The following is a 12,541-nucleotide window of genomic DNA, read 5'->3' as shown; positions in this document are numbered from 1 at the left end:
AGTTCTAACTGTTGCTTCCTGACCTACATACAGATTTCTCAAGAGGCAGGTCAGGTGGTCTGGTATTCCCACCTGTTTAAGAACTTTCCACAGTTTGTTGTGATGTACATAGTCAAAGGCTTTGGCATAATCAATAAATAATAATATTCATGAAAACTGGTACTACTGAAATATAAAAATAAAAAATTACATCTTATTTAAAATTTCCCTTTTTCTCTCTCACCACACACACATTTTCACTTTTATTAAAAGCATCTTTTATTAATATGCTAAACACTGATTATTATTGCAGCAATTAATTTTGACAATTAAGACATACACAGAACGTAAACCACCATATTTCTCATACCCCCTTCACTGGCTATTTCTTAAAGCAATACACTTTCCTGGGGATACACACACCATTTGGCCTGCACAAAAACATCAAAAGGAATGTGATGAACATAAACCAGTTCATAATTCATTTATTCATTTAACAATCCATGTGCCAAGAATTGTGCAGACAGTGGGATGAAAAAGAAGGCACGTAGCTGAAGCAAAACAAAACAAAACAAAACAGTTTGATCTTCCTTATGCCATGCATTAGAATGTACAATTCCCATCATTTTTACAGTTTGATGAACTTTTCTATGTAAACTGCAGTCTGTTTGGAATACTGTACTGTTTGATTACACAATAGTGGCTAAGTTCCTGTCATTTACTATGTGCCAACAAGTGCTTCAAGTATTAACTCACAGAAACTGGTAAGATTGTCATGATCCTCATTTTCAACAGAGGCACACAGAGGTGAACAAACTTTCCCAAAACCATATGGTTGGTTAGTAAGTAGCGGAAACACAATTGAGCCTAAGCTGCTTGACTCAGCCACAAGTTATTTTCAGAGTTTACTTATGTACTCCCTATGAAGAAAGAGCTAATTTTTACAAACTCATCAGGTAATAAGATGTTCAGGGAGGAGTTATTTAATCCACTTAAGAGAACAAATTGCTTTCAGGTGTCCTCAGGCACCGCAGAAGCACCACTTAGTTACTGCTCACCCCTAGTTTATTGATAAAGTGCCCAATATTAGTGAGGTAGAGGGGAAGTCCCTCTCTCCAAGGAACCAAAGTGGCGAATCATTAACATCTTTTCATTGGTTCCTAGGGAGTTTTCTTCATAATGAAACTGGCCTAATTGAAGTTATTTGTCTGTACATATAGCAAGGGATATAGGGAGTTGTGTCTAAATATGTGTCAGACATTGAACCAAATAATCTTCACATTGGCAATATACTTAACAAATGCCAGCAGCTCTGCTGAGACCTGCTTAAGATGTGAGGGCTATATGTAAACTTATAGCTGATTCAACAACTTATAGTTGTTGTATGGCAGAAACCCATACAGCACTGTAAACAATTATCCTCCAATTAAAAAAAAAAAAAATTTGAGAGCTAGGGAAGTAACCAGGGAGACAAACAATATGCTACCAAGTCAAAAGCTCAGAAAATTCAGGGCCCACATGTTTCCAATGTATCCATGATTCCTTTTGTGTGAGCAACTCAAAGCTTCTGATTTATATGTTGACAGACAGACAAGTGGGGGCTACCAACAGTTCCATCCATCTGGGCAGAATGAAGAAAAGCAAATAAAAACAACCCTTGATTTGATTCCAGTCTGAGGGCAAGATGAGACAAGTTGCCATGCAGCCTGTTATGAGAACCACCAGCAATACAGTACCAGGATGATGCAAATCAACATAGGTTTCAGCACTACTCCCATTTTAAAGGCAACTGAGTGAGCTAATTCCATCACAGAGTAGTTCTGAATGGGACGACTTAAGCCCTTGTTCCATGGGATGTACAAAAACATGTTACGTGAAAATAGTGTCTATGTTTTAAAAAAGTTAGAATACTGGCTTAAAGTTCAACAGGCTTCTCCACTGCAGAAAACCCTAAAGGCCTTCATATTTGTGCCAGGAGTGCCCTGGTGGTGGCTCGGGAGGCAGTATTTCCTAACTTGATATAAACAACCACCTTGGTGTGAAGTACTCCGTGTAGTGATCTATGATGGTACCCTCTCTGGGAAACAAGCGCCATATAAGTGTGGAAGAAATTAGCCACTCAACTACAAAACACATCAGTTATAAATGACTTATCTAGATCACTGAGCTGAAATCTGTCACTGTATAGATTCCATATTCAGATCCACGTCAAATGACTTTTCAACGGTGACACTTTAGGATGAGGTAGTCCATCTCAACTAAGACCACGTTGTATTGATAAAGATAGTAAACTGGGTCTTGAATGTTTGCTGACCTGTGACACCAGAACTGACCATTCTCATACTGACTATTCAGTATTTTCAAGAATTGCTGTAAAGAAATGTAACTGTCTCATGCTTCAACAGTGGGTCCTTGTATGCTGCTTACTCTCAGAGAAGATCATGGACAGGGTGATGAGATGTCACAAGTCAAGGCATTGTCATTTATGTCCCAGTTTATTCTAACAAGACAGACAAACTAGGAAAGGCTGGAATAGACGCTAAGGTTTCTGATTAGGAGGGCAAGGACTGGCGGGTGGACCTGGTTGTGACTGCTGTGGGAAGCTACAGTCAAGAAGAAACCCAAGGGATTCACAGAATATATACCTTTCAAAAAGATTAAGCGGTCATAGGATGGAGGAATAAAGCTCACCACAGGCTCTCAGAGCATATAACCATTCATTAGGGGGAAGTGACAGTCGGCAGTCACTAAGAGGATCTGACGACTGGGAGCAAAGAACAGCCATACCTGGATCTCTCAGATGCTGGGTCCCACAACAAGGAGGAAAAAGAGCTGGCAAAAGTGTGAACTCATTTCTGCAGGGTGAGACAGGAAAGGCCTTCTCCAGCCCCTGCATTTCATTCCATCATGTTGTCCAAGAAGAAGAGGACAGAATTGGATTATCTTTTTTTCCAGCTACTTAGTGCGAGAGTTTGGATATGAATGCAGGTTAGAATCGAACCTCCATACTCCCTTCATTATATCATGCTACCCTCCTAAACACTTAATTTTATTTTTATCAGCCCACATATATATTTGATCTTAAAATTTCTACATGTTCATAAATAAAACTTGGACAGCCAAAAAATCATAGTAGTAAAAAGAAAATGTTTCTTATTACATTTGAAAAGTAATTTCTGTTAAATTTTTATTTGAGTTCTTTTGAGACTTCTCTCTCTACATGTAAAATGAGTTTAAAGTCAGTTTTACACAAAATCACCTTGCATCATGGGCCTAAATCAGAGGACACTCTTTGGCCATTTCAGTTTTATAATCCCAGTCTCCCTCTATCACATCAGAACTTCAGAACTGACAGCTTTTTCTACTGTTGAGAGTAAGTTCTGACATTATTACTGTGACCAGCCTCACACCAGACAGGTCATCAATCATGAAGCAAAATCACTTTTCCAGAAAAGCGCATGGCCCCATTCTTTCTTCCATGGGCCTTGTAATGAAGCATGACCTCTTAATTTTTCTTCTCAATAGCTCTGTTATGGATTCCTCTTCAATGGAGACACTTCTATTTCACCTTTCCCTATCATCCTCTAAGTAAAATATATTCATTTGTATCAAAGGAAGAGAGGAAGCAGCCATGGAGACTGCCATGTGTTTAGGCGGTGCAAACTAAGATGAGCACTTTGCTCTTAAATCAAATCATAAAATCATGTAATAAAATCATATTAAATCAGAGTTACAACTGAGGTTTAGGAGTGACTCTGTTTAGGACATCTGTTCCTCAAAGATGAATTGTACCTAAAATATTGTAGAATTTTCCAATGAAAACATCTTGTAGCATTAGACTTAACACTGACTTCATGTTCACAATGACTGATTGAAGAATTAAATAGGAATTACCATTGTATAGTGGAGAAGGCAATGGCACCCCACTGCAGTACACTTGCCTGGAAAATCCCATGGATGGAGGAGCCTGATGGGCTACAGTCCATGGGGTCACTAAGAGTGGGACATGACTGAGCGACTTCACTTTCACTTTTCACTTTCATGCATTGGAGAAGGAAATGGCAACCCACTCCAGTGTTCTTGCCTGGAGAATCCCAGGGATGGGGGAGCCTGGTGGGCTGCCGTCTATGGGGTCGCACAGAGTCGGACACAACTGAAGCGACTTAGCAGCAGCAGCAGCAGCAACCATTGTATAGAAGAATTCTTCATTCAAAAAATACTGCTAATTTGGTTGTATAATTGATGACAGTAAGTTTGTACAGGTGAGTGCATTAGGAGTTCTTGTTCCTGAAATCCCCCACTTCTCACAGTTTATCAACTTTTCAACCTCTCATGTTTTCTCACTGGGCACTTCCATACACATTATTTCATGTAACTTCACAAAGTAGCCTGTAAAGCGGTGCTCCTGACTTCCGTGTAATAGCCGAAGAAAATAAGCTTCCTTGAAAAACTAAAGGCCATATTTATAGATGCCTATATTCTGAGGGTGGAAAACTATCTCAAGTTCCAGGAGTGAAGGGTCATTATTTCTCTTGCTCACTGATTTATCACTCCAGCCTATCAAAGTCTGACATGTTGCTGATGCTTAATAAATATTTAATGAGTGGAGCAAATGCCATCTGAGTCAGGCCCTTTGTCTGCTGCGTGTGATAGCCTGAATTCCTACAGAGCACATCCAGTCTATTTTCAGTCACTTCATTTTTTGAGGATTCCAAGGAATATGACACTTCTTGGTGTAACTTTTGATACTGAAACAACAATATCCATAAATGTTTCTAGAACACCCTTCCATATGAAAGTACTACATTTAAATATTACTTACATAAGTATACAATTCTAGAGTCCAAAAAATAGCAGATTATTATCTGAACGGGTCCAGCACATGCATGTATTTGTCATATAATTTTTGCCTGTAATTTAGGATTCTTGTGAACAAATGGTCAATTATCAGAAAAAAGCATTCAATTTTCCGTGGTAATATTACTATAAATGCTACTTAAGGATTTACTCCTTAGTAATGTCAAATCATCTAAGCAAACTTTGAAATAGTCATTTTGTACACTTTACAGATTATAACTTTTCAACTTCAATCCATTTTAATATCAATGAAGACATATAGAGGAGATTAAGGTCAGTATATGGAAAGATTATAAAAATAGGGGAAAGTCTACTCAAAAAAAAAAAAAGGAAAGAAATAAGTACATGGCAGTTAGCATCAGTACATGCTAATTAATTAAAGCCTTTGTTAACAAATTGTTTTAGTACCATACTTTTAATCATATTCCTAAATTCAAAATTACAATAGCTTGATGATGAACAGTAATTCAGAAAGTGATGGACACATTTTAAGAAATATTCCTCTGAAATGCACTCTTCTACCCTAAGAAAAGGGCAAAGACAACTAACTCCCACCCCTCAACAGAGAATAGCTTTGGTAGACTGGAGATCACATGAAATATCTCTTCTGCTTCCCATAGGCCAAAGACAGAGAAAAAGGAGACAAGTGATCTATATGAGGTAGAAGATTCTTGGGCCTGGACAAACTACCCAAGGTATTTATCTGGAATATCCAAAGGCAGTGAGGAAACGGAGGTGACAAGAAGCCTCAGCCTCATTTGTGATGAAGTAAGAGTCCACGCCAAAACAGCAAAGATAATTCAAACTAGGAGGCAAGTTAAGATAATAATCAGAAATACATCCTTTTTAGTTTGGACTCAGAAAAATGGGGAGCAACTGAGAAAGTGCAATTTATGATGGGCTGGGTGACTGTTTCAGGGCTAAGGCAAAAAAACAAGCTTGTGCATTGGAAGCTTATTCTTTTTAGAAAAAAATGATTTTAATTGGAGGATGATTACTTTACAGTATTGTGGTGGGTTTTGTCATACATCGACATGAATCAGCCATGCGTGTTCACCCTCCTGAAACCCCCTCCCAATTCCCTCCCCACTCCATCCCTCTGGTATGTCCCAGAGCACCAGCTTTGGGTGCCCTGCTCCATGCATTGAATTTGCACTGGTCATCTATTTTACATATGGTAATATACATGTTTCAATGCTATCCTCTCATATCATCCCACACTCGCCTTCTCCCATAGAGTCCAATAGTATGTTCTTCACATCTGTGTCTCTTTTGCTGTCTTGCATATAAGGTCATCATTATCATCTTTCTAAATTCCATATATATGCATTAATATACTGTATTGGTATTTCTCTTAGTTTCTCTTAGTTCACTCTGTACAATACGCTCCAGTTTCACCCACCTCATCAGAATTGACTCAAATGTGTTCTTTTTTATAGCCGAGTAATATTTCATTGGGTATATGTACCACAACTTCCTTATCCATTTGTTTGCCGATGGACAGGAAGCTTGTTCTTAAGTGATGCCTGATGCTACTGAGAAATGATGTGGTACAAGACAAGACAGACCTTACACTTTTGTTCTTTCCTTTTGGTAATCATTCGTTAGGTTAGGTTCCTATTTTGTGGCAGGCAGTTGTGGTCTCTGAATAGTAGACTTGTCCATCTCCATTACCTTTGGCTTTGCTATATTTTATTGTATGTAAAGGTATTGATTTGTATGGGAAAATATATTGCACTATAAATAGTTCTTCAAATGCAGAAGGTAGCTATTTAAAGTTTTTCTGTAGGAGGTCATTTAAAATATGAGAAGGAAATCACCCCTTTCTCCTAACTATAAACTTTCTACCAGTACTTATTCAAATAGGCCCAAACCCACACACATCTCATGTCTTTATTTCAGCCATTGCACTAGCCTTGAATATCTTTCCTGATGGACTCAACAAGTTGTCATCCTAACAAATTCATTCTGTCTTTCAAGGATCAACTCCTCTTGAAGCAGGTAAAAACATTACCTGTTCCATTTTTCTATGGATGAAAATGGGATCCATGTTTAGGAATAGTATTATCATGCATTGACTTATAACTATTGATAGCAGATATAGACATCATGAGTAACCAGGTGAACTAGGATATTCACCCTGCCTCTTCTTCACTCCCCCTTCTGTCTTTCAAATGGAAGATGGCAAGTAAATTTTTACTGAAATCTTTTTCATAATCCCACTACCTTTGTTTTCCTTATTGAAAGTATACTGTTGTGAAATTTTTTTAAATGTAAATCATGTTTATAAACATGCTTTCTCTCAGGCTATATTTTCTACCCAAGTCTTCCAGATTTTATAGACATTTACAAGAGGCTTCCATTACAACACACACACACACACACACCACATACACACATTATATTTGGAGTTACATAGTTTATTTCTCACTGAATTGGGAATCGCCTGCAGGGAACAAAAAGAAAGAAAGAGGTGAAGTCTTTTCCAATCCTACCACCTCAGTGAGTGACTACTTATATAAGACATTCTTATTTTAGTGTCTTTTTGGAAAAGAGGGAAGCACTTAGCCACTACAGTGCAAAGACAAGCATCAACAAGGCCTTTATCCACAGTCATCTATGCCAGCCATGTCCACGCCTGTGCTCAGCCCTTGCCTCTGTTCCATACACAAACTCAGTTCCATGAATGAAATGGAGTGAAATGGACTGAAAGAAACTGCCTCAACACAATACACTTTTTAGAGCTCCAGATCTTTGGAAGAACTGTGTTTTCTTGCTCTTTTCAGACTCAGCTCAAACAATCCCCCACGAGGTGTCCTTTCCAGTAACACGTTGCCCTTTCTACCTTGTGGTTATTTGTCTGGCAATCCCACCTCCTCCTTCCAGACTATGTACCTATCAGGCAGGTAGTAAATGCTCAAAGCATTTTTACTGACTGAATCCACAAAGAGATGGATAAAGAGCATCTGGATAAATCAATCGTTTTATTTGTTTAAATGCACGTACTCATGGTGCCTAATGTTTGATAATATGCCCTTAAAATGATATATAAAATCAGGCAACTGGGAAGAAAACTTGGCAACCCTATGGTTTCTATGATTAATTTTGTTTCTTTCCTTCCTTCTGATATGTTAACACATTCAAATTCTGGGTAACATCTTAATTTAGTATTTAATGCTATAAATTTTTGGTAAAAAGCATTTTTATGGGAATAGTTTCATAGCTTATGATCCTTATGCTGGATATTTCTATTACCAAGTTTAAAAGTCACATCAGTTTAGACTTATAAATTCCAAACACCTGGGAATACTCGATAATGAGTACAACAGATGATATATGGGCTCCCTAATGGATTAATTTATTACTTCTGTGGACCTAAAATGTAGCAATGGGATGAAACTTTTCTTCTGGTAAATGCATAATTAGTTGAGGGTGTTATTTGCTTCATTTGAATGCAAAGAACAATTCTTCTTTTGCTACCTACTTCCTAAATCTATTAAGTAGTTAATAAAATAGGACTAATGTAAGCTTCTTTTATTTAATAGAAATAAAGAAATGGAAATTAAACTGCTAGAGTCTTCTCCCATTAGTGGCTTCCTCCAGAGTAGCTGGATTATTCTTCATAGTGTAGGAAAACCAGGGAAAGTGTCTTTATTAAAATAATGGCAGAAACCATTATCTAATTTTGTCTCTTATTAGCCGGAGACCCTGTGGAATCCAGGTACTTACATGTTTTCACCCTCATTCTCTCGCTCTTCTATAGTCTTGATAACTCTGTTTTCTATGTATTTGGATAATAATAATTACTCTGCTGGGCATTCTATTAGTGAGATAACCTTTTCAATATGCTGCGGGGATGTCAAAAGTTGAGTATGCATGAATTTAGAAACTTCTAATTTTATATCACTTAGACATTAGCAAGGCAAATGAATAAAGTCTACAATGTTACTCCTCTAAACAACCATCTACAAATGATACAATGAGTCTATATGACATCTGGCTCACCCATCCTCATAGCATCCTTTCTATGGATGATATTTTACAGATGAGAAAACTGAGATTCAGAGAGGTAGACTAATTTGCTCAAGAGGGAAAGCATCTCATTTAATGAAATCATGCCACTTGCCCCTCCTCCCCTGCAGAAAACCTTCTTCTGCTCTCATGCTGAGTGTGCCACGTGAGTCAAACATTAAGGATTCCGCCCCAACCTGCTTCCCCAGTCCTACCTCCACATTCTGCCTCCACTTCCAAAGGCTCCTTTTGCTTACGTGCACTTTGGTGGACTTCATCCATGGCTGCTGCTGCTGCTGCTAAGCCGCTTCAGTCGTGTCTGACTCTGTGTGACCCCATAGACGGCAGCCCACCAGGCTCCCCCATTCCTGGGATTCTCCAGGCAAGAACACTGGAGTTGGTTGCCATTTCCTTCTCCAGTGCATGAAAGTGAAAAGTGAAAGGGAAGTCGCTCAGTCGTGTCCGACTCTTCGCGACCCCATGGACTGCAGCCCACCAGGCTCCTCCGTCCATGTGATTCTCCTGGCGAGAGTACTGGAGTGGGGTGCCATTGCCTTCTCTGTCACTCATGGCAACTCACTTCAAACACAACCAGCTCTGGAAGACATTTTCCCATATAATGTCTCCAACAGAAATAGTCTTTCATATTATCTTTTATATTCATGTATACCCTAACTATTGTAGTTCTTTGTTTTCTTGCTCATCTTCCCCCCAATAACTATAAGCAACTTAATTTTTTTAAAGCCATGCTTAGTATATCTTCATATTTTAGATTCTAGGTCAGTTTCTGGCACAGAGAGAGCACTTACTTAAAGAAAAATGAACTGCAAGGATTTTTGAAGTTTTACTCAATGAGACTTCTGTTACTGATAGTTCCTTAGATCCTCTGTCGTTTTTTCTGCTGCCTTGGAGTAGGGAAGTCTTAGTAATTTAAATAAAAAAGTGTGTGAGTTACAAAATCTTTGGCTAAGAAGGAATTGAAATGTAAAATGTTAGATTTGATAATATAGACAAAGAATCAGGCTCTTACTGCACATTAATACATTAAAGAGTTTCTAGGTGAAGGAAAGAAATGAATGAAAGCCAGAAAGCCAGTGAAGTGATCTTCACAAAGAAACATGCACACTGCTGCTGCGAAATCATGAACTTCTCACCATCCCACTGCTCCAAATAGAGGAAGTGAAGAGTTTTCCCAAACAGGGCTGCCTTGAGCTCACTAACCACAGTCCCTGGAAGCACCAAGACCACAGAGAACCCCATGCCCACTGCTCTCCCAGCCTCAATTTACACTGAAGGATGTACTGCCTAGAGGGTCCAGAGAGATGACCCTCGGATATGCTGGGGTGGGAAAGAGCTAGGCAGGCCAATTTATTCCTGGTGCATCTGATAGACACAGTCACTGACAGCCTGACATGAACGATGAGGTTGGGAAGACTAGAGTCTGCAGAAATGATCTCTGTGGACTGAAAACATGACAGCCCTGAGGACATGGTGGCAGATGCCAGCAGGGGTAGACAGGGGCACAGAAGATGCCCCCACTGACCACTGTCTGCAGCTGTACCAGGTCCTGGGCATGGGATAAGTCACACCTCTTTACAGAGCTGCAATGCTACCCTCAGGGAACAGGAGTCAAAGATGAGCTGTGATTACACTTACCTCTAATTCAGTGAAATGGAACTTGACATAGAAAATGTAGGGAATTAAATAACAAAGATAATAATATAACTTAAATTTTTGAGGGCTTATTCTAAGCAGTCATTTATCTATACACTTTATATGTCTTAATTCATTTAAAACCTAGAACAATTTTATGAAGCAGCTGCTGTTTTTATTCCCATGTAGAGATGAAACTGAGGCACAGAGAGGTGCTCAACTTGTGACAAGCAGTGCTGTGACTCAAACCAGGTTTCAAGAAATGACTCTCTGAACCCACAGCACAAATGGGTTTGTATACATGTCACTCTACATTTTTGAGACTGAGATTTTTTTTACTGCTACAAAATTAAGAAGGTTGATTAACTTATTATACTGCAATATTAGAGTTACACTGAACTCAATATTTCCATGTTAACCCAAATTTTATTTAAATTGTATTAAGTTGGCATTTCTTGCACTCACAGAACGTGGAATATAAAATAAGGTAATCTTCATGGCAACTAAACAAAATATGCAAACAGCTAGGTGCAAAGAAATTTTCAACAATTTTTGTGGGACTTCAAGCTGTTTAAGCACTTACTATTGAATTATTCTTGCTATGGGCATTAGCTATTATTAAACAAAACATTTTTATTTAGTTGATGTTAAATTAGCTTGAACTTTGTTTTAAGGAATTTCTCTTTTATTTATGGTAAGCAGAAAGTGACGAGAAACTAAACAGCCTTTTGATGAGGGTGAAATAAGAGAGAGAAAAGTCTGGCTTGAAACTCAGTATTAAAAAAAAAAAAAAAGATGGCATCTAGTCCCATCACTTCATGGCAAACAGAAGGGGGAAAAGTTGAAACAATGATAGATTTTACTTTCTTGGGTTCCAAAATCACTGTGGATGGTGACTGCAGCCATGAAATTAAAAGACACATGCTCCTTGGAAGAAAAGCTATGACAAACCTAGACAGCACATTAGAAAGCAGAAATATAACTTTGACAACAAAAGTCCATAGAGTCAAAACTATGGTTATCCAGTAGCCATGTACAGATGTGACAGTTGTATCATAACAAAGGCTGAATGCCTAAGAAATGATGCTTTTGAATTTGTTGCTGGAAAAGACTTGAGAGTCCCTTGGACTGCAAGGAGATTAAACCAGTCAATCCTGAAGGAAATCAACCCTGAATATTCATTGAAAAGACTAATGCTGAAGCTCCAATACTTTGGCCACCGGATACAAAGAGCCAACTCATTGGCAAAGACACTGTTGTTGGGAAAGAATGAAGGCAAAAGGAGACGAGGCAGCAGCAGCAGAAGAGATGGTTAGATAGCATCACTGCCTCAATGACTCAATAAATTTGAGCAAATTCCGGGAGACAGTGGAGGACAGAGTAGTTTGGCATTCTACAGTCTATGACATCTCAAACAGTTGGACACAGCTTAGTGACTGAACAACAACAGATATAAATCCTAGGGAAAGGTTTCAAAGCCATAAGAGATTTAAATAATGACATTTTCCCTCTTGTTCAAATTGAGCCTTCTCTAAGGAAAATAAAATTAATTTGCCTGTGGCAGGGATTCAGTTGTGACCACAGCTCACTAGAGTTTAGAAATGTCACTCAAAGATGTGAATAGGAGGAATCATTGTGTGACAGCTGATGACCCCATTGCTCTGGATGGCTTCATGATGGCCACAAGCCGAATTTTCCTGGACACTAACTCCATCTATTCCTTCCAGTAGTAACATTCAATTCCCTCTCTTTTTGCACTTCTCTTAAGTGGAAAGTTCCTGTAGCATCCTCCAAAGACCTGGTCTCCATTTGTCTATCAAGCTCTCCTTTGTATTTGTGGTACTTCACACAGCCCTTCACTTCCTGTCTCATCTTGTCCTCCACCATCTTTCTGGCACAAACCAGCTACATATTTCACCTGGAAGGTTTCATCACAGTAGCCTCCTCCCTGATATCTCTGCTTCCAACTGTGCCCCTACCTACAGACTCTTCCCACACAGGAGTTAGAGAGATCCTTTTAAGTCAGATCACATTACTGCTT

General features: G+C 38.8%; 1 protein-coding gene across 1 annotated transcript in view; it reads right to left on the bottom strand.

The window, feature by feature from the left end:
• The window catches only part of NRG3 (neuregulin 3), a 316,863-nt gene that overhangs the window by 162,510 nt on the left and 141,812 nt on the right, over positions 1-12,541 (bottom strand). The gene's annotated exons all lie outside the window — the stretch shown is intronic.

The sequence above is a fragment of the Bison bison genome, unplaced genomic scaffold, assembly GCF_000754665.1.
Source record: "Bison bison bison isolate TAMUID 2011002044 unplaced genomic scaffold, Bison_UMD1.0 scf7180017864341, whole genome shotgun sequence".
NCBI classification, from domain to species: Eukaryota; Metazoa; Chordata; class Mammalia; order Artiodactyla; family Bovidae; genus Bison; species Bison bison.
Note: the sequence above shows the minus strand (reverse complement) of the source record. Positions and strands in the feature narration are given on the sequence as shown.